Source organism: Uranotaenia lowii, chromosome 1 (assembly GCF_029784155.1).
Source record: "Uranotaenia lowii strain MFRU-FL chromosome 1, ASM2978415v1, whole genome shotgun sequence".
Taxonomy (NCBI): Eukaryota; Metazoa; Arthropoda; class Insecta; order Diptera; family Culicidae; genus Uranotaenia; species Uranotaenia lowii.
In genome coordinates this window covers 163479189-163503111 of record NC_073691.1, presented here as the reverse complement: position 1 = coordinate 163503111, position 23923 = coordinate 163479189, and the positions used below count along the sequence as shown (strand labels likewise).

Genomic DNA, 23923 nt, shown 5'->3' with positions numbered 1-23923 from the left:
TCCGATGTCCTTCTGGATTCCATTCAAGCGCCTCTCTGCAAATCTCGTTCTCATCTTTACGCAACGTGTGCCCAATCCACCTCCACTTACGTTCCCGAATCTCAATTTCCAGCGCCCTTTGATGACACTGGCGATGTAGTTCCTCATTTGAGATCCAGTGACCAGGCCACCAAGCGCGAATGATATTCCGCAGGCAGCGATTTACAAATACTTGCAGTTTTTGACTCGACAAATGCAAATCGGGCCTTTCTGATCCGGGTTTTGATGTCTTTCCTGGTACCACCATCGGGCGTTATCTGGCTACCAAGATACTGGAAGCACTCCACTTTCTCAATTTGTTGCCCAGCTACCATGAAACTGGAGGGATTTCCTGTGTTGATCTCCATCGACTTGGTCTTTCCGACATTGACTTTGAGGCCTGCAGCCATAGAGCTTTCGGTAAGGTCGTCGAGTTTGCTCTGCATATCCGGTTGTGTTTGGGCGAGCAACACAATATCGTAAGCCAGGTCAAGGCCGGCTATTCGTTAACGACGATTTACAACCATCGGTAACCAACTAATTAAAATACAATAAACTCCACGTAAACCCTCGATTTCGCAAACTCCACTAAATGTATGTATGTATGTATGTATGTATGGTTCCCCCATCGGTAGCAAGGTCCAGCCTATGTCCGTGTGGCTTGGCCTTCGAATTGCTTCTCAGGCTTCCACGGCCGATGGTTCGTCGAGAGAAGGCATCCAACCTTCAAAGACCTACAATGGTTGGCAATCCACTCCGCTTGCAATAGTCTCTTCAGATTAACCCCAGATGCATTCCCTCTGATATATATGATAATTTATACAATGAAACACATCTTACCTGTCGGCAACTTATGGGATTCGAACCCAAAAGTTTTTCTGGCCGATACCGGGAATCGAACCCAGTATGCCTGGGTTACCAGACTTGCGCCAGCCTATCCACTAGACCACATCAGCGCTACACTTCGCAAACTCCACTAAAGAGTAGTTATTCCATTTTACGCTTGGACCCAAGGTGGTCAACTGAGGTGACACGAGAGCTCACCGTGCTTTGGATTACAATTCTTAAACGGTCTTTACTACCTGGGTTATTAATTGAAAACCATGTAGACATATTCAGTAGAAGCAAAGATTCCATAGCTTGGGAGTTTACAAGAAGTGCCGTTTACCATAATTGTGCCAAAATTTTACAAATATGACACTAGCCCACATGTTATAAAGAAATCGTAGTTTTCGGTGCCTTCAAATAAATAACACAAACTGGTGATTTTGAGCAAACCAAAGGTAGCAGCGTTAGACCCCTTATTGTTTCCCCCCATAAAATAATTTAAAATAGAGCGACTTACATTAATTTTCCTTGCGCTTCCTCCACTTGGCCGGATTGAGGTTGGTAGCATCCTCAGCACACTCCTGACTCGACTGCGCTGACACTTGTCTCGCTTTGACAATTGCGCCAATTGGTGCAAATTCGCTGCTGACAACTCACGGGACTCTCGCCATCCACTCTTGCTCATTCTCGCTTCGATTCCGGTTTTGTGCAACACGGTTTGGATGGACCTCTGCTGCGCCGCACCGGCAACCAATTTCAACTGCAGAACCAATGAGCGGTGCCATATCAGGTCGCCCGGTCAAAAACGACACCGTAGCGCTTCCTCGTCTTCTCCTGGGTCCTCTTGATCCGCTGTTGAATGAACTTGTCCATCCTATTGGTTGAAGACAAACGCATCGCGACCTTTGGATCGTCTGACACGTTTTTTGTCCTGCAGAGTGTAGAGGTCCGTGTGCAACAGAAGTTTCCTACCGAAGTTGGCTAAGTGCGGGTTGACCCTCGTGGATTCGTGCTTCGCACTCTTGATGGCGGCCAGGTTTTTGTCCCACTCTCAATGATCTCCCTCCGACAATGCTTGAACACCCGCGATCAAAACTAGGCTCCCTCACTCCGCATTTTCCTCGACTAACTTTTAATAGCGGGTTATGGATTTTTACACGCTCACTTCATTTGAGAGTGGGTTAATTTAAAAAAGCTCAAAATTAGCTCAATACCGTATCTAAAAAAAACAATTGTAACACTAAGTATAAGAGGTCTTCTAGTGACGGGAAAAAATTCGAGCCGTAGCACAAAAGAAGTCCCAAGCGTGTGCTGTAATAAGTGCTTGTCCAGGATATGCCGCACACAGCGAAGAGATCGTACAAGTAAGTGAAGACGTCTACGTTAAGGCCACAAGTCAACTTCTGAAGGACTTCAGCCTACTTTCGGCATTGGGCAGGTGATTTGGCTGCAGTATTCGGCCGAGTTTGTCAGACTAAGTAACTCCTGTTTGGTGGGGCTAACCAACTGTTGACTTTGGGGCGCTCTGGGACAAAAGTGTTCGGATGTATCCGGATCGAAGGACCAATTGACACTTTTTTTACTTTTACGCTGCAGTGGTCCGTCGATTCCATGATATGAACGACATTGGAACGAATGTGGCATACTCTTCTCACGAATCGGCCGTAATATTAATGAAATGCTATTGTTCACAGTGGTAAAGTTCCACAAAAATCGTTTTGAACCAACTACAACAGGCAGACTTCTCGATAGTTTTTCTTGTAAACGTAAATAAATGTTGCTAAGGGAAAACCTAAATCAGAGGTAAGGTGTTCGAGTGCAAAAGTAAGTCACCTGTATCCAGTTTATCTCATTCGAAGCAAGCTCAAAGTCAGGTCATATTTGAAATCGTTCAAATTTATCTCAGCAGCGCTCCTCGTGGTCAGTAATGAAAGGTTTGACAGTCAATAGTCTATTTCTGTTTTTATTATAGTCATATTTAGCATTTTTATGTCGTTCATTAATTTTTTTTTGTTCTACTGTAATTAACTGGGAATTGATTGAACAAAAAATATTCCTCTTGCATGGAATACATTTTCTTAAACTCTTAAATTATTCACACAAGTTATAGTTTGAACCATCCTCCAGTTGGCGTTTCCCTCCAGGTGCATTGTCAAGTACCAATAACACCGGAACGCATTACGTGTCGAAAGTTCCGGGGCCTTTACTTATTGGCTTCGCTTACCAGGCTCACTTAAAGGGGGGAGCGCCATTGTACGGAACCGTTTCGAAACCCAAAAAAAACCTCCATATTTATAGCAAATTGGTGGATCCATTTTTATTCCGGAAAAAAACAATTTCCCATTCGGAAGCGAATCCTTTCTCGGATATCCATCAATTGCAGCCGGCTGTCGGTAAATTCGATGGAAGCAAACTTTGGTTTACGTTTTTTGAAACCGTTTACCCACCGTTTTTTTTTGTTGGTAGGAGGCAAAGGTTGGAAAGGAATCCAAATGGGCCTCCTGTAAGGAAACACTCAACATCCTCGAAGAATGCACTTCATCCGAATGGAGCTTGTTCGTTGAGCTGAGGGTAAAGTTTAAACTTCTTGATTGAAGGATTCAAATTTAATGGTAGGTAAATTTCTATTGAAAAACAATTACAGCTGGCGTGATTGGTGGTATTATAAGTGTTACGAAATGTTTTGCTGGAACCTTGGCTTTATTTCTCGAGTAGTTTTAAAATTGTTGCCTCGATCATAGCTCTGTACCGTGTAAAAATCTCGTGTTTCTGTAGAAAATTGTTTTAATTAACAGAATTTACGAGCAAATGATCTTAGTGCGTATTATACAACGGTTTAATTTGAATGAATTCTTCACATTTCCATCACAATTAAAATGTTAAAAATATGGGTTCGTGCTATACACCGTCAAATACGATATATCTATATGTATTTTTTGATTTATTTATCTTTAGCTTGTATGTATGATGGTGATTGCAATGAATATTTTCGAACCAGGAAGGACTTTGTCTTTTTTCAGGAGAGAACTTAGAAGGCTCACAATAATCGCATTCAAAATAATTGCGAAAATGCTAATCCAATCCAGTCTAATAAAGATTGAATCGCGCGAAGTGGCCCCAAACTTCTTATTCAGTCCTTAGTCGGTGCCTACATCGTCAGTAATAATATTGCTAACGACAATAAACTTCCAAGTGCCAAAAAAACGAAACGGCTACTCGAAATTTCGCACCTTAATTTGCAACTTATTTTGGTTGCTTCAGTTGTTTCGATATGGCAGCCGGTCAACTTCACCTGTAGGTCGGCAACGGGACCGTGCTGCTCTGGAAGAATATTAATGTGCTTTTCCTGTTTTATTGTGGGGTCTCTACAAAACAGCGCCGGAGTTTCGCTCCTAACCCTTTGCGCACTTTATTAATTTAGTCGAAAGCCATTTGGATTGAGAAACAAAGTAAAATATTTTTCGATTTTAAATCGTGAACCAGAAATTTCCCGAAAAAAAAATCGAAAACTTTCCATCAACTTATTATTGCCGTGTGTGTATCAAGGGTTTTCCGAGATTTCGCAAACTTCGAGTAACGACCCTATAAAGGGAAGTGACGATAGCGCGCGTAATTTGGTTGTCTAACGACATGTTATTTATTCATTAGCTAGCCAGCTTTGACGGTGGGGTTTTATTTAGCTTTCGGAGGAAATTATTTCGAGATACTTGTTGTTAATTATAATAATCGATTCTGCGTCATTAGTACTGTAAAGGCTTTTACGCCAGTGACGTAATTTGAGTGTAAGTCTAATTGTGAAAGTAATGGAATGTCATTTTAAGATTATCTTATTTCGAGCAACGGGCCTGAAAGAACACAATAAAAATTTCAACCAGTTTGTTTACGGATTTGCCTAGTATGCTCTGCGTAAAGTAATCGAAAGTATTGTTTCCACTTCAACACTGTCAACACTTCATAAAGTCATGTTTACTAACAAGAGATTTTTAAAAGCGATCAGGCAGCCGTTTAATTTCAATAAATAACTACAAGAAAAATATGGAATCATTGAGAGTTTTATCAAAAAGTATCATCTATCTAAAGTTTTGTTGAACTAAAAGCTGAAGATAGATTCACACATTGTTACCCTTTTAACGTTCACGTGATAGTGTACTCACACACATTCGGGTTGCGAAAAACGAAATCAAAACAAACAAATTTACTGACATCAACACATGTATTTTGACAACCCAGGCGACAATAAGAAGAAAAAAAACAATAACTTGGATTGCATTAAGACCTGGGTTGCTTGATGCCCAGATTTATCTTCAAAACACGGACTTTTGACCCTTAGTCCAGCTATTGATCAAACACATATTGGGCACGAAGCAAAACTTGTTCCTCAATGACAAAAGCTCAATTCAGGTAAACTTCACCTCACTACGAGGTATGATTTATCTTTTTTAGATTCACCTTTTTTATATAATTATACCTTTTTTCAGCTTGATTCAGGTGAACTTTACCTCGCTGTGAGGTGAGTTTCACCTCGAAGAGGTAGAAGTTACGTTTTTGGCTTTCACGAGCGTTCACCTTGCTATCTCGGTAAATTTTTCCTTTTTATTATTTTCCGTGTGGTACAACCACCACTTGTTTCGCTTGATACACCCAAAATAATCTGCACGTTGTAGGTACGTGAAAAACTAAATAATTTTAATTCAATTAATTTTCACATAGATGCTACGACATAAATATGTAAACTATACCCTGTAAGAGTTAATGTTTCATGGTATTTACCTACAACCTTTTTCGTAAGTTTTATGCGATATAATGATGCATGTACGTTAAATGTGGTTAGTGTCGAAATGAAATTTAGGTCAATTTTACTTTTTTTCTTTTTCTGTGGTGTTTTTGCTGCAGCCAATAATAATTAACGGCAACAGGCTTCATACAACCGTGCTTTAAGCACCTTTTCATATTATTGATGTAGGGTATTAATAACTAAGAACCCAACACATTTCCTTGGGGAACTCCTAGATAACTTTCTCTGTAACACAAGTAAGATGAACCGTAGTTACATTCTGTTATCCAAATAATAAGTCAGTTTTAACCGGTGGATGCTTTGGTCGCATGCAGACTGAGAGAGAAGACTCCGCACGCGTCTGTTTTCCATGTCAGGGGCGGCGTGCGGAGTGCAACAGCGTCCTGGTGGTGTTAGGGGATCAAAATACGCGACGAAAAGGCGCAAGCGATTGGAAACTTGAACATGGAACATGGAACTGTCGATCTCTAAATTTCATGGGCAACACTCGCGTGCTCCCCATCGAACGTTCCGTCCGGCGTCCCTCAGGGAAGCCACTTAGGCCCACTCATTTTTATACTCTACGTGAACGACCTTGCTTGGATACTCAAATCTTCGAAGTTGATGTACGCAGACGATCTTAAAATATACCGAATTGTTGGATCACTTGTGGACTGTGCAGCACTTCAAGCTGACATCTTGATAATCTTGGACTGGTGCAGGTCACATAGGATGATAGCTAACTCGAATAAGTGTAAATGTAGCACATCCGCTTTGCTTACACCATGGACACAGAAAAAATGGAGACCGTGACTTCCATAAAAGATTTGGGCGTAGTGTTCGATCACAAACTAACTTTTACGGAACACATAGACGCCACCACCGCAAAAACTTTTGCCATCTTTGGTTTCATCCGGAGAAACACCGTTGATTTTGAAGATATTTACTGCCTCAAAACGATTTTCTATGCCTTGATTCGTAGTGTATTGGAATATGCCGTGATAGTCTGGACACCTCATCAGGAAGTATAAATCGAAAGGATTGAAAGGGTTCAAAAGAAGTTTTTAAGATATGCACTCCGTCGACTGCCATGGAATGATGCCGTTAGACCACCACCGTACATAGAGCGATGCACTTTATTATCCCTCGAAACCCTTCGTTGCAGGCAGACGTACATTCAAAGAATGTTTGTCTTTGACCTGTCAATGAATAACATAAATAGACTGCCCACAACTGTTTCAAAACATCAACATTCACGCACCAACGAGACGACTTCGACAACGGTTTTTTTTTGGATACCACTTTGCCGCACCGTTTTTGCACAAAACCACCCCTTGTAAAATAGTTGTCGTGTTTTTAACGAAGTGTCAAACGTTTTTAATTTGAACCAGTCCAAAGATGTATTTAAAAATATTATTCGTAGTCTTAGAACATCAGTTGTGTTTAGTTTAAGATATGTCTGTATGGTGATTATCAAAGACATAAACATAAAATAAATAAATAAAAAGACTCAAATTCGACATCATAGCGCTGCAGGAGGTATGCTGGAAGAGTTCTACGGTACGTACGTTCCGACATGGTCATATCATCTACCAGAGCTGCGGCAACACACACGAGCTTGGAGCAGCTTTTATGGTGATAGGGAAAATGCAGAAGCGCGTGATCGGGTGGTGGCCAATTGACCCACGAATTTGCCGGTTCAGGATCAAGGGCCGGTTGTTCAACATTAGCATCATCAACGTGCACAGTTCTCACCTTGGAACTACCGGTGATGACAAATACGAATTCTACGCGCAGCTGCCCATAACATGATATCAAGATCGTCATCGAGGATTTTAATGCAACGACTGGGAGGAGGAATTCAAACCGACAATTGCAAGGTGCAGTAGCAGTACTCATCAGGTGTCCAACTAAAACAGCCTCAGACTCATCGATTTCGCCGCCTCCAAACGAATGACTGTACGTAGTACCTTATTCCAGCAACGCCTCCCACACAAGTACAGCTGAAGATCACCGTACCTAGCCCAATCACAGTTTGACCACGTTTTGAAAGACAACCGACACTTCCCCGACATCATCGACGTCAAATCCTGTCGAAACGCTAATATCGAGTCAGGCCACTATCTGGTGACGGTGAAGATGCTCCCAGAAATCTCCGTAGTAAACAACATACGAAACCTAGGCCTGCCTCGGTTAAATATCACACGACTGAAGAAACCAGCAGACTACGCGCAATCGTTCGAAGCAGCGCTGTCGGCAAAGGGCGAGCTTGACGAAGCCCCTCTCGAGGACTGTTAAGTTACTATCAAAAAAGCCAAACAGCCAAAACAGCGTTGCGGAGAACTTCATCGGGCATGTATGTGGAACAAACTCGACGGAACGACTGGTTAGTCGAGGAGTGTAGGAGGGTGATGGACGAAGAGAACGGCGCAAGGGCGGCAGTAGTGCATCACCGAAAGCGGAAATGGCAGTCGAAATGTGCCGAGGTAAGGGCGGAAGCATCCTGACGAATACTCGTGAGGTGATCAAAAGATGGAAGCAGCATTTCGATGAACACTTCAATGGCGCACATGCAGGAGACCAAGACGGCAAGGAAACTCTTACCTCTCAGGTGAATAGCTACAAGTCTGCTGGAAAGAATGACATCACTGCTGAACTCATCAAAATGGGCCCGGACAAGTTGACCGATTGCTTATACCGGTTGATGGGCACAGAACAGAAGGGTTGATATGCCCCATCTACAAGAAGGGCGACAAATTGAACTTTGAGAAGTATCCAGCGATCACTGTCCTCAATGCCGCCAACAAAAGGGTTATCTTGAATCCTACTTCGTGGAAAGTCATCAGGACGGTTTCAATGAGTGTCTACGACGGAGCAGATCTTCACATTACAACAAATCCTTCAAAAATGCCGTGAACACCTATTCATCGACTTCAGAGCCGCATACGACACGATCGACCGTGACGTATGCTATCGAAAATCATGGACGAGAACGGCTTTTTCGAGAAGCTGACCAGACTGATCAAGGCGACGATGGATGGTACGCAGTGCTGTGTGCGGATTTCGGGTGAATTGTTGAATTCATTTGAATCGTGCAGGGGGCTTCGACAAGGCGATGGTCTATCCTGCATGACATAGTCGCCAGATCATCTGTGGCGGTGGATGGGGATCTACCACGAACTGAATCACGAAGCAGGAAAGATTGGGCTGATGATTAATACGTCCAATACGAAGTATATGCTGGCCTGCAGATCCGAAAACGACCAAGCCCACTCAAAGACTTTTTCTATCTCGGCTCACTGGTGACCGCAGCCTATCACACTAGCAGTGAAATCCGGTGGCGAATGATCAGCGGACTTCACAAACAACTGCGGTCGAAAAGACATAGGCCTCGCACGAAGTGTAACCTGTATATGACGTTCATTGACCGGTCGTCCCCTATGGGCACGAGATATGGTTATTGCTCGAGGGGGACCTGCGTACACTTGGAGTATTCAAGCGTCGAGTGTTAAGAACCATATTTGACGGCGTGCAGGAGAACGGAGTGTGGAGGCGAAGGATGAACCACGAGCTCGCGAGACTCTACGGCGAACCCAGTATCCAGAAGGTGGTGAAGGCTGACCGGATACGCTGGGCAGGACATGTTGCGAGAATGCCGGACGTCTGTCCTGCAAAACAGGTGTTCGCTGCGAATCCGGTAAGAACAGGACAAGCAGGGGCGCAAAGAGCGAGGTGGTTAGACCAAGTGGAGCGTGATCTGGCAAATGTGGGATATCCGAGAAATTGAAGAACGATTGTCTTGGACCTAGGGAAGTTCAGGAATTATGTTTATCATGTTTCGGGATGGAAAACTATGAAAATAAAATTAAATCTTTTTAGGCACTGGAACAAATCAACGAGCTCCAGGACTCTCTTCTGCTGGTGTTCGTTGATTTCGAAAAACCATTCGACCGACTTAACCATGAAAACAACTGGGCGGCTCTAAGGCGAAGAGGAGTACCAGAGAAACTAATCCATCTCATCGAAGCACAATACGAGGCATTTTCGTGCAAGGTCTTGCACGATGATGTCTTGTCCGAACTAATCCCGGTAACTGCTGGAGTGAGACAAGGATGTATCTTATCACCGCTACTTTTCCTCATCGTAATGGATGAGATTCTGACTGGATCGATCGACTGTGCACCGAACCGAGGATTGCCGTGGAATCCTTTAACAATGGAGCAACTGAACGACCTTGACCTGGCTGACGATATTGTTTTGCTCGCCCAAACACAACCGGACATGCAGAGCAAACTCGACGACCTCACCGAAAGTTCCAAGGCAGCAGGTCTCAAAGTCAATGTCGGAAAGACCAAGTCGATGGAGATCAACACAGGAAATCTTTCCAGTTTCATGGTAGCTGGGCAACAAGTTGAGAAAGTGGAGTGCTTCCAGTATCTTGGTAGATAACGCCTGATGGTGGTACCAGGAAAGACATCGAAACCCGGATCAGAAAGGCCCGATTTGCGTTTGCGAATCTTCAACTCAAACGTCAAATCCGTATTGCTGTACGGGTGCGACACTTGGTGCACATATGCGGTGACGACGCGAAAACTGTAAGTATTTGTAAACCGCTGCCTGCGGAACATCATCCGCGCTTGGTTGCCTGGCAACTGGATCTCGAATGAGGAACTACATCGCCGGTGTCATCAAAGGGCGCTAGAAATCGAGATTCGGGAACGTAAGTGGAGATGGATTGGGCACACGCTGCGGAAAGATGAAAACGAGATTTGCAGAGAGGCGCTAGATTGGAATCCAGAAGGACATCGAAGAAGAGGCAGACCCAGAAACTCGTGGCGGCGAAGCCTAGCCGCTGAAATCCGAACTGTCGACGAGAATCTTAACTAGGACCAGGTGAAGACGCTGGCTCTGGATCGTAAACAGTGGAGGTCTTTTACCACGGCCCTATCCACCGGAGGATCGGCGCGGGATCATTAAAAAATAATAAAAGGCACGTTTTTTAATCCATCATTTTTAACCAACTTTGGTTGGTAGCACTATAGCCACTTAATAAGTACGTCAATTAGTTGATCGAAGTCAATCAGTCAGCCTGAATACTCCAATCATCACTATAAACGTTCATCATTCCATTCCATTGAGAAAAACAAATCCATTCCATTAGATAATTTATATCTCACTCCTTTTTTTTTTTCTTACAGCTTCTTTGAACTTGGAACTCGAAATGGATTTCGGTTGCAGCCGGAACGTCTGAATCAGCATCCCTCGAAAATTTTGGTAAGTGTGGTGCTACATATCGAAGGGTGTAAAATTTTATCGGAGGAACCTATCTTGAAATTTATTTCAAATAATTTTTTTTTTCAAACCAAAACTAGGATTTTATTAAAACTGTTGACTTTTATGCATCACATTGTTCAAATTGCCTTCCCAAAAATAGATTAAAGCACAAAAATTCTCCCAGAACGCAATTTCCAACACTATTCTGGGTCGCAATGACCCAGATACTTGCCAACCCATGGAGGAAAAGCTCCCCCGAAAGCTGATTGATCGGATCCAATCAATTTTCCATACAACATCGTATGCAACCGGCAGCTTTGGCTCCAAAAGTAGCTTGGGCGGAACGCACCAAAGTTCCTCCTTCCCAATCAAAACGGAAGCCTTCGATGGGACTTACACCGCGATTAGAATCGATAAGCAGGTCCTTTTGCTCTTCGGGTCAGCCGATTTGTGGGGGGAGGGGCGGCTTCGTTTGTCGTGCGCTCTGGGAGCAGCCAACTTTTTGCGAAAGCAACGTGCGAAGAAAAGCTCAGAACTTTTCGGAGGGTTCATTTCTCTTCCCCCCGATTGCATTTCCCGGGTGTTGGTGATTGTATTTTCCGAACGATATTTCTTCCCCGCTAGTTGGTGTGCATACCAACACCAAACATTTGGGCGGTTGTTTGGCAAGGGCAACATGCATTTTTGAAGACACTTCCTTTCGCAACTGCTGGAAAAAGTATTGTATTGTTTTCCCCATTTTAAGCTGAGATTTTAATTTAAACTTCTGGCACTCTAATCTGAAATCTGAATCTGAAATCTGAATCTAAATTTGAAATCTGAATCTTAAACTTGAAGTCTGAAATATGAAATCTTAAATCTGAAATCCAGAATCTGAATCTGGAATCAGAAATCTGAAATCTCAATTAAATATGAATTTGAACCTGAAATCTGAAATATGAAATATGTTATCTAAAATCTAAATCTTTTTCCCCCCAATAGGTGAGTCGATCATTGCTGTAGTAGAACTATTGCAAATCATGCTACAAATCATTGGGTAGGGTTCTACCGGATTCAACCAAGACCGTTGCCGGCCCATCGCGTTATTGTAGGCTAGTGGAACATTGTTTGGTGTAGTGTTCTGTAGTATGATATGATAAGCCGTATAATCGCTTTCATTCATTCCGTTCATTCATCGAATGCAATGCCCACTTTCGCCGACAGGTGAAATAATACTAGTAGAAAAATGCCAGCACAAAAAAAAAGTTAGCCGAGTAAGTTAGGCTCGGCAGTCAGAGTTGCACCACAGAACCTGACGGTACCTCAAATGTGTACCTAGAGACGATCTAAGTGAACCAAATTGTATTTCCGGTTCGGTGCTTGCTTTTCAGCGCGTTCCCGGACTCTGAATGGGGAACCAGTTTCGATCAGGGAAAATTCTGTGAGGGAAGGGTTGAAGCACGAACTCATTCACACTATCACTGGTTCACGTTTCCATAGTGTGTTGGGTGAAATTGTTTACGAAATCCTCACTAGTCAGTAACTGTACGGTAATAACACTGCCTGAACGCGCGATAACACCCGTCTCAAGGAGAAAAGTCATTAAACAAAACTTCCCGGAGGCAGGACTCCGAAAGCTCTACACCCTCTCAAGTGAAGCAGACCTGAAGGGACGGAACAAATTTCCCACGAAGATTCAGAAGGGTAAAACTTGTGTGTTTGATGGAAGAAAAAAAATTACATGGTGCTGGTGATATGGTGCTGATGATGATGATGGGGTGTTCGAAACAAGTGCATTTTTTATGGTTTCCGGTTGTGAAGTCCACCGGAAGTTTGGGCGGTATTGAAAAGTAGGGATGGACTCAATCACACCCGCGCTTACGGAACGTACAATAAAAAAACCCTGCTGACCCAGTTATAAGCGGCCTGATTGCTTACGGGGCGGCAGATTTCAATGCCTATAAATAGGCCCAGACAATGTGCCAACGGGCTAGGGTTTGCAATATAAACTGGAGTTCGAGTTTAATTTAGTGTAGCGAAATTCTGTTAAGTTATTTTTTTTTATTATTATTATTCAGCAGCTTTTCAATTGGCACCAAATTTTGGTTGCTGCTTTCACTGTAAATCCTAAGAATTTATGATTATAATTTATTCACAGGTTTTGCATCTATATATGTTCTATTTGAAGTTTCGTTTGAGTTTTTAAGTAAATAAACGTGTCACATTAGTGGCAAGAAAGATTCTAAAATTTGTATTAAATGTGTGGAAAATCATTAATATTCTAGCGACACTTAGAACAAGTTCAGTCGTGTTGGGAAAAAGTGGTTGAAATTGTAACACTTTTAACATTGCAAATATGTTCTCAAGATCTTGGGGCGTTGTATGTTTTTACAGCACTGTTTCTATTTCAGCCGTATGTGCATCACGGCATGCGAAAATACAACACGTGTTGTAAAAAAAAATTTGAAGGCCAAAGATCTTGAAAATGTTTTTGCATGCAAAAATTTTCAAAATGTGCTAAAAGTGTCCAAATTTCTACCACTTTTTCCCAACGCCAGTGAACTTGCTCTTACACAAGCGACTAACACCATATCACGGTGAGGCTAATTGCATCACTTCGCTGTTGAAAATTATCGATTGGTTACTGGAAGTCTGTAGTTTATAATGTATTTTTTATTTTTCTGTATTTTGAAAAGTTGAAAAAAAAGAGTCACTCAAAGTGAAACGACGCAAATTTGTTTTACGCAAACTTCAGAAACATACTCAAGTCTGTCAAGGGGCACGTTGCAAAACGACTAGCAGTCGTAATGCAAAAGTCAGTTTTCGGTTTAGTGTGGGAATTTTTGATCAAAAAAGGTAGCTATTCTTGTGTCGATCGCCTAAACTGGACTAAATTTTGGAAAACTATCATTTCTTATGCAAAAAACACAAGAAATCGAATGGCCTTCGCTGCGTTTTGATAAAACGACTCTAAACGCCTCATTTCGTTCGATTTCCTTGGTTTTTTTAGGTGCTAAGCTATAATTCCGATTGTAGCAACCAACATGGCTTCAAAAAAAGTCAAATAAACCATACCTATTTATGTAAAAACTACGGCTGAATCGATTGGTGGTGCAGTATCAGTTTTTACTACGACAAGTGATTATTTAACCTCTTCTCCCTTAAAATTAAGAAATTTTTCAAAGAAATACAGTAAAAAAAATTTTTATCATGAATTCATTTTTATTAGATTTATTCATCCTCAAGCTGATTGTGTCGCTTTTTTGTACTAGAATGAATATAAACGTCTCAAGAGCCCCAGCTTCTCCTAACTTTTTTAAATTTGTGCATAAACTTCACTGTATCGAGTGGTGTACACCGCTTAGCGATTTCTCCTCAAATCAGGCGATTTGTAAAAAAATCATTATATCAAATGACGTCATCAGAAAATGCACAAAAATGAATGAAACAGGTGTAAAACTCATTGCTGCAGGCGTTGCTACAACGCAATTTTAAAACCAATCCGAAATCTTTCTGGAAGTACGTCAAAAATCAGCAAAAAGAATCCGGACTTCCGTCTCAAATGTTCTTGAACGGCAACTCAGCAAACACCGATCCTGAAATATGAAATCTTTTTGCTGAAAAGTTTTCATAAGGTCCATTTCCTCAGAGCAACTGGATATGGCTGTAAGAAATATTTCACCTCTAGATTCTTCCTTAAACGGTATCACATTCGATGACGCAGCCATTTTGAAGGCGACAGCTAAGCTTAAAAATTCATCTTCTACGGGTCCGGACGGGATACCAGCTATCTTCTTGAAACGTTTCATGCCACACCTACTGACTCCCATTAGGCATATTTTTCGAGCTTCGCTGGACTTCGCAATCTTTCCCTCGCTTTGGAAAGAAGCTTACATGTTCCCTGTTCACAAAAAAGGAGATAAGAAAGATATAAACAACTACCGCGGAATTTCAGCTCTCTGTTCGATAGCAAAACTGTTTGAATTGGTTGTTCTGGATCCAATTTTTTCGTCCACGAAGTAATACTTTTCCAACGATCAACACGGGTTTTGACCAAAACGATCCACGACTACAAATTTGTTGACTTTCACATCGTTCGTTCAAGATAGCTTTGCCATGAAGTCTCAAACTGACGCCATCTATACTGATTTGTCTGCTGCTTTCGATAAAGTAAATCACGATATTGCAATCGTTAAACTCGAACGCTTAGGAATCTGTGGATCTTTACTGGACTGGTTGCGAAGCCACTTAACGGGACGAAAACTATCAGTTCAAACAGGAAATTTTTTCTCAAGATAATTCTCCGCTTGTTCAGGCGTGCCTCAGGGAAGCCACTTGGGACCGATAATTTTTGTCATCCCTTTTAACGATGTACTCACTGTCCTTGATGAACCTAAACTTGCGTATGCTGATGACCTCAAACTTTTCCACACCATCAACAGCCAAGAGGACATCGATTTCTTGCAAAGGCAGTTCAATACCTGCGCTCACTGGTGTGACACCAACTGCCTGTCTCTGAACCGGAGTAAATGTGCTGTCATTTTATTTTCTCGCAAGTGGAACTCTATACACGCGGAGTACACTCTTGGTAACGAAACCATCACCCGGGTGAACCACATCAACGATCTGGGCGTGATCCTAGACCATCGGCTGGAGTTTAAGACTCATACGAATTACATTGTTGATAAAGCATCTAGAAGTCTTGGCTCCTTATTTCGCGTAACCAAGGAGTTCAAAGATGTGTACTGCCTAAAAAGCTTGTATTGCAGCATCGTTCGCTCAACTCTCGAATATGCATCAGCAGTTTGGTACCCATTTCAGCCAGAATGGAGCCGAACGAATTGAGGCTATCCAGCGTCGCTTCATGCGGTATGCCCTGAGACACTTGAACTGGCTAGATCCGTTTCGTTTACCCAGTTACGAAAGTCGTTGCCCCCTAATTGATTTGGACACACTTCATGTTCGCCGAAACGCTGCACGTGTTTTAGTCGTAGCGGATTTCCTCGTCTCGAGAACTGACTCTCCCGTGTTGCTGGAAGCTATTCCCCTCAGTGTGCGACCCCGAGGACTAAGGAACCAAAATCTGCAGCTCTATGTTCCAATCCGGCTGAACAACTACGGAGCCAACAGTGCTCTTATGGGAATTTTTAGAACTTTTAACCGCTTCGCCGAGTACTTCGATTTCGACGTTTCAAGAGCCACTTTTCGTAGAAAAATTTTAATGATATCGAGGACTGTGTAGACTAAGGTAGTTGTTAACTTGTTTGTAACTCATTATTTTATTAGGCTATCATTAGGATCAACAGGTGATCCGTTGATGTTTTTACACAAATAAAACATGAAACCAGCTGTTATACTTACTGTTAAATCAAATGATAAGCATCGCTTGGCACTCAGGTAATGAGAGCAATCCCAATTGCCCCAATTTCCCCCAGATTCTCCCTAGTCTCAATGTTTACTTGAATGATGAACAACCTTTTGCGCTCAGTTGATGAGAGGGTCATTCAAATTTCCCCTTCATTATACAATTTCTTTTAAAAAATAATTGTAACAAAAGAAATTGCAAAAGAACAGAAGGTAAAACATGGAATCAGGTATAAAACTTACTTATATACAAATCATATGATGAGCACTGTTTAGCGATTGAATAGCCTCAATCGACCCGATAATCCCTATATTCATGAAATATAGATAAAAAAGACCTTGTAACAAACGAGATTTGTTTGACAGTAACTGTTGAATTGACAAGAAGAGCCTCAATGATGTTTTAAAACAATATCATTTATCAATTTAACAAAATATGGTTTAAATTTAGTGGAAAAGAAGGCCATCCAGGCTATTTTCGTCAACTAATCGTTTAGCTGTGAGCATCATTCTATTCAACAATTAGTTTTCACATGATTCAATTGTTTCTGTGCACTTTCTGATGCATTCTCGAATGTTACAAAGTATTTTCTTTTATATATTGCAAATATTTAGAAAAAGTTAAGGCAATTAGGACTGCATTAATAAACAAAAATTTGGCCCATGCCCATGAATCTATTCAACTGTAAGTTTTACGCATGTTTAAATGTTTTTGTACCTTTTCTGATGCTTTTTCATTTGTAACGACATTTTTTTTTTGGTACATATAGCTTAAATGAATTTAGTGGAAATTTTGGAAAATGAGACATTCCTCGTCAACTGAGTGCTAAGCGATGTTCATTATTTGATTCAGTAATAAGTTTTACACCCGATTCAATGTGTTTTGCATCCGTTTAATTGCATTCTTGTTCGTTACAATGTTTTTTCTCTAATAAATTTCATGAATTTAGGGAAAATCGGTGTGATTAACGCTCTTGTCGTCGACTAAACGCTAAGCGGTGTACATCATTCCATTCCGCAATAAGTTTTACACCTGTTTTATTCATCTTTGAACATTTTCTGATGCATTGTCATTTGATAAAATGATTTTTTTTGTTGAAAACGCAGGTTTCAGTGGTGGAATAGAGTTAATCTTTATTCGTTTTGTTCGTCAAGTCCTTAAATAAGGCCGGAACAAATTTCAAATCCTTCTTTTGTCACTCGGAGTTGGACCATCGCGAGGGGGGGGGGACAATAAAAAATAATGCGAAAAACAAATAAATTGGAATAAATTGTACGAAAGCTTGTATGCAACACAGTTGCATAGAATATCATTGTACAAAACCCAAAAAAACATGTAATTTTGTATCGAAAAATTAAATAAAATCAAGAATACAAAAGGTGGAATAACTTCCATCTTCCAAAATTTGTTTTTTTCGTCTTGTAATCTTTTGGATTATTCGGATTTTGGATTTTTATTCGAAATTTGCTTTAAATACTTCAAACTTTATTTATTTTCCCCTTCGGGGTTTTGAAAATTTCGAAGGGGGGGGGGGGGGGGGGGGGGTGACAAAAGAAGAAATTGATATTTGTTCCAGCCTAACTACTTAACATAAGCGATAGCTATTTACATAATTCACTGAAGTGACATTCTCACTTATTAGTTTTCTCATTTTCGTGTGATATTCTGAGCTAACCACTCAGAATATCTGGCAACACTGGTGAGTTACCACGAACCTAAATTGAGTTGTTTGGCTTCACAGTGTGTTGATGTAAACATTTGTACCGTGTTTACCATCATCAGCTGTCATCATCAATCATCACCGCTATTGTTTCAATTGCGAATTGACTCAAAGCATGTGGAACCAAAACAAACTGTTTTGGTTCTGCTCGTGGCAGCAAAAGTTGCTGCTTGCTGCTACCAAGGAAAACCGTAAGTTTCAACACCTCCCCTTAATTCGCAGATTGAGAATGCTGAACAGCTTCACGTGCCTCGCCCTTGCTAACGCCTTCGTGAACGCATCAGCTGGCTGATCCTCAGTAGAGATGTGTCTCACAGGGCTGGTAGCGAGTCACTTTTTAGTGACTTGGTCACTTTTTTTGGGTCAGTCACTAAAAAGTCACTTTTTTCATCATTTGGTCACTAAAGTCACTATTTTCCGAAAAATGGTCACTTTTATCACCAAAAGTCACTTTTTTCACCGATAATAAACCAATGGAAGAGTAATTTGAATTGCGCGTGTTAATATTGACGGTAGTAACGGTAAATTACTTGATCAGTCAGTCAGAAATTTTTTTCGCCTCCGGCGGAATTTCGGCATGAATCACCCTTGGCTTCAGACATTTCGATCTAAAGCCCGGTTTACAGTTCTTGTGAACTCGAACTCGAACGTGAACGTGAACTCACCACAGTGAAAAAATATTCCGCAGTGAAATGTCAAATCGGTCAAATCTTCAAAATTAGTAAGAGGTTTGTTCAACTGCGGGTAGAAATTCTGCGGTTTCGATCGGAAAATGACAGATCATTCAACCAATGTTTTGATCGATACTTGTCGAACCAATGCTCAAATTTAAATTCAAATTTCTCAAAAAAACATATTGTTCTTCTTCAAAACATATTCAGCTTTGAAAACGATTGATTTAATCAAACAATCCCAAAGTTCTCATCTTTGAATACAATGAATTTAAAGTATTCTCAAAAAGTATTTATCGATCAAGGAGTAACGAGCTTAGCGATTCGTTTCTTTTGAAAAACTTATTGAAAGGACGTTATGAATATAACTTCTACAAGATAGCCATTTTTTGTTCTTGATTAAAAATTGACAAACAAAAATTTCAAAATTACTTTTAATTAGTGAAACAACTGAAAAGGTTTTTATTTAATTAAAATGCATCACTCAGTACTCTTTTGTTTGTTAATTTTTCTGCTTTTCAGTTCTCCTTAAAACACATTATTTTTGAATGATTTCATGAATTTTTATAATTATTTCCATACCTTTTCTGAAACACACATTTGAACAAAGCGGAATCTATTTTTTTTTATTTCAATGGAATCTGGCCATTCGATGATCTTCATTTACATTTATTCGTTGAGAAGCTCTTCCCACAGGTACAATTATTCGTCGAGAAACTCTTCCATCAGGTGCAATTAAATGATGCCCAAGCGGGTTTTAAAGTTAAAAAAAAATATCGTATGCGTTTCATTTCAAACTCGTAGTTTTAGCCTTTAATTGCCTTCAAATGTGCTTACAAATTAAAAAACTAATTTTTATGAAGCAAAAATTTTTCCGTCATCGGTGAAATTTTTTTCAGAATGCACATTGCCATTCGGACGTGAAAATGAATGCGGAATTTATATTCACCACTCTTGTTTGTTTTCCGTTTTCACGTTCGCTCAGTGCGTTTACACTTCGAGCGGAATGTCAGTGAACGCGGAAAAAATATTCCGCAGTGAAAATCGGGGGAATTGAAATAAAATTAATATTAAAGGGCTTTGAACAAAGAAATCAGTTCAAAAATAATCGTTCAACCATTCCGCATCTATTCCACCTAGTTTCGCAGCCATGAAATGCAGCATAGTCGAGTTTTTGAAGAATATAAGTTTTTTTCATTTTCACGCTCGAAAGAACTGTAAATGCACCTTAAGACATTATTTTACGTTCGTGAATTGAAACTAACTTTGATCGTAGATTCTAGTTTTTAGTTCAATCAACCTTTTGTATTGGAACTCAAAACTTGATATACAAAAACTCTATCTCGTCTTTAGTTAGAATGGGTTTTTATTAAGAAGTGTAACTAAAATTGAGATTGAAACGAACCATTTTTTTTATGAAAAAAAATCTTTTATGTCATAAAAAATGTTATGATGATATGAAATATTCTTTAAAAAACAATTTCAGACTCAATTTTATTTCGTGTTTTTTGTTCTTCTAAATACTTAAAAAAAGAGTTGTAAAAATTTACACAAGGCCACAAAAATTACATTTTTTTAGGTGCAATGAATTTAAACGGTAATTTCAACTAATTTGGGTTCCCCGAATCTAAATATGTATGCAATATTTCTATCAGCTTTTATATTTATTATTATTTATTTCGTCTTTGGTTTAATTACCGTACAGACTGATGACAGGAAATTCTTCTTAAGCCTATTTTAAAACGACGTTTGCACATATTTAAATTAAACAAATTATACACTAAATTAAAAAGTTCACAACACTTGTCAATAGGGTGGTTTTGGCCATAGGCATTTGGCCATTTGGCAGTACGGTGGTGAGGAATTGAAAGAAACTGACGTTGTCGAAGTGTTCTCGTTGGTACATAAATGTTAACACGTTGTAGAATGTAAGCACAGTCAATACGGTTGGTGAATGTGTCGAATATAAAACCTTGCTGCAGTTCGACGCGCCGCTTTTCGAGTGAGGTTAGACATATCAGAGCACACCTTTCCTCGTACGGTGGGTTTGTTATTGAAATGAAAATAATTTAAAATCTTTAGAGAAGTTTCTGCACTTTCTTTTTACAAAAACTCAAATCAAAAACATATTATTTAGAAATAAAAGTTTTATATGAATTAATGAGCTTTAAATAGAATCAAGTTTTTTTTACACTTTCGGCTGTGATGTCAAAAATACTTGTAATGACATTTTTCCATAATCAGATATCTATCAATTTTACTAGTAATAAACTCTTTATTACCATGAAACATGTTTATTGAAAAAACTCTTCCTGAAATGTTTTTAAAAACTAATCTTTTTTATTTCCATACTGTTTTTTCATTTTTTTAAATAAATCTTCCGAATTTTATTGTACAGTTTTTTTTTCAATTTTATAATCAACTTGCCGGATATTTTTTTAACCAAACTTTTTAAATTTTTAAGACATATTTTTAACAATTGTTTCCTTGTTTTTAAATTCTAAATTTTCGTGTTCTTCAACCATAAACCTTTAACTCCAAATTTTAAATAAAAAAAAACATAATTTCAACCTTCTGTTCTTTCAGGACCCAATATTTTAATCAAAAGAGACAAAATACTCAGAGTTTGTAATTCAAAGCTTAAAAACCTGCGATTGAAACTTTAAAAACTTTTTATTAATATTTGTTATATGAAATCATATTTTTGGATCGATCATGATTTTTAAATTTATCTAAAAAGTTTGAAAAATTGTTCTAAGTAGCAACTTTCAAAATAAATTTGAATACGCAGTGTTAATAACAAAAGTTTTGAACTCATTATTTTTAATTTTTTATCAGTTTTTATTATTCACATAATTAGTCATTTTCTAACATTTCTTTGTCAGTGTAGTTGAACATGGAGGATTTTACTTTATTAAAGGTTTTATGTCTGGCTTCTATAATTGGCACTTTTAAAATAATTATAAATATATTCTTCTTTTTATAAAATTAAATTAAAACATCAAACATTGAATAAATTCTGTTCAAAATTCATTTCTTATTCATTAATCGGTAATTTACATTTTAAATCGTGATTAAATATTTTTTGTTCAAATTAAAAAATTACAGCGGAATTTCTCACTAAACTTCCAGTTAAAAATGAGGAAAAGAATTCCAAATTTAGATGAATAAAAATTAACAATTATTATCATTTTCCTAACATCTATTCATGCTTAGTTTTGTACAAGATTTGACATTTGTTTTAGAATTCAGATATTTTTTAATTTTAAATTTGCTAAGAAATTCTTTTGAAACTAATTTATTTCTTACTTTCTTGACTTATCGAAAATTTGAAACATTCATTGTACTATGTTTCCAAAATTTTGTTTATCAGTCATTTTTTTAGTGTTTGTGTTGAACATGAGTGACAAACGGTGTAAGAAAACCCTTTCCTTTTTAATTGTTTATTTTTGGTATTGTTATTAATTTTATCTAAATTTGAATTTTAAAACCCCCCCCCCCCCCCCCCCCCCGGAAGGGTCCATCGCACGGGACTGGTCACATTTTTTGTACTTCAAAGTTATTTTTTCGTTCTACATAGTCACTATTTGGTCACTTTTTTCGGTCCTCAAAGTCACTATTTGGTCACTTTTTTTCAAATTTTGGTCACTAAAGCCCCTACTATTTCATTGTCAAACCGCTACCAGCCCTGGTCTCAAAGAAAAATGACCGCTTCTTACGATCTCCCTGATGAATGCATACTTCACGTCCAGATGCTTCATCCGCTGATGAGTCCGCGCCTCTTCCAGATACTGGATGCAAGGGATGTTGTCTTCCATTAACGTTAAAGGAGTGCTAACCACACCCAATTCACTAAGGAAGTTTGTTAACCACAAACCTCCCTTGACCGCATGGCAAAGAGCTCCTATCTCAGCTTCGGTCGACGACAGACTGACCGTCTGCTTACGTTTCGTTAACCACGAAACTAGATTTCCCGTACGTGGATCCGTGTTCGCGTTTCTGCGGTATACCAACGCCATATCGGTCATACGTCGAAGGTATCGCAGAATACGCTGCAGGCCTCGCTAGTGGCCAGACTGGCCTGGTATTGACATAGTGCGCTAACCGCTGCACAAATAACTGGTCTCGATGATATCGCCAGATACTGCGAACAACCGATCAACTCTTTGAACGGCTGTTCGGTGATAACCTCACCATCGTTCATCTTCGTCCAGTGAACGATCATGTCACGAAACCTGTGACCTATGGTAAGCCAACAGCCTCCCATGCCGCGTACTTCTCCAGGGCTGTTTCGACAGCTGTCTTACAAAAGACCCATTTGTACGAGAAACAGAATGGGTTTCCTTTAACATGGGTTAAGCTAACCGCTTCCCAAATCTCGCTCTCGTCCAGGGCTGCTTGATAGTACGCTAACCGCAGCACTGATTTTCGGCCTCGAAAACTGCAAACAACCGATCAAATCGTGGAATGGCTGCTCAGTGATAACCTCACTTCGTTCAGCCCGAATCTCGTTCCTTTCATGGCTGCGGTGGTCTTCCGGAAAAAGCAGTCCCTTTGGCCCTTGAGCTTACTGACGATTCGAAGTTGCTCTTCCTTATCATTAGCGGCTACGTTAGCCACGTAGCGTTGATTAGCTTCTCGTGTTCGCTTTCTGCGTCTCTTGGCAGGTTCGGGATCGACGGAATCTTGATCATCATCGTCATCGTCGTCATTGCTACCGTTGAAGTCGCTCTCGTTTCCCACCCTACGCTGACGGGCACCAGAATCGCTAATCTTGCGTTGACTCTGGTGGCTGATAACCTCAGCGTGCGATCGTACAACATATCTTGAGTGTTGTGTTCTGGTAACCCTAGAAAAGCATCCTCTTGTAGTTAACAAAGCCCTCTCTCGGTGGCTCCGAGAATTAGCCTGACTTCGATCGGCAGCACTCGTCCTAAATGCCGCAAAAATCAAGAAGTGGTTGAAATCGCTGGCAACTAACCGTCGCCTGAACCACCTCCTCCGCAGTACCCGGAACAACTTCCAAATATCGAAGACAAGCTCGCGCATGCTAACCACAGCGCAGCTTAAAAGCATGAGAACGATCTTCTCGAATTGCAGCTCCATAGACTTTCGTCCCGCTGCTTCAATGCTTCGAGCGCTCCAAAAAGCCGGAGAGCAACGTTCAGCAGCATGAGCCCGATCTGGCTCTGATGCGTTGCTGAAGTTGCTGGCAACTAACCGTCGCCCAAAACATCTCCAAAGCCACAGAAAAACCATACTGTAGGCTTGGATAAGCTCACGCGTACTGATCG

The 23923-nt window shown here is 40.1% G+C and overlaps 1 protein-coding gene across 2 annotated transcripts in view; it reads left to right on the top strand.

Moving 5' to 3' along the window:
- Positions 1–23923, top strand: part of LOC129744339 (tubulin polyglutamylase TTLL5) — a 168159-nt gene that overhangs the window by 80963 nt on the left and 63273 nt on the right. For both annotated transcript variants that reach the window (XM_055737958.1, XM_055738761.1), the window contains one exon: positions 10819–10894. The gene's annotated coding sequence lies outside the window, so the exon portion shown is untranslated. The remainder of the gene's footprint in view (positions 1–10818; positions 10895–23923) is intronic.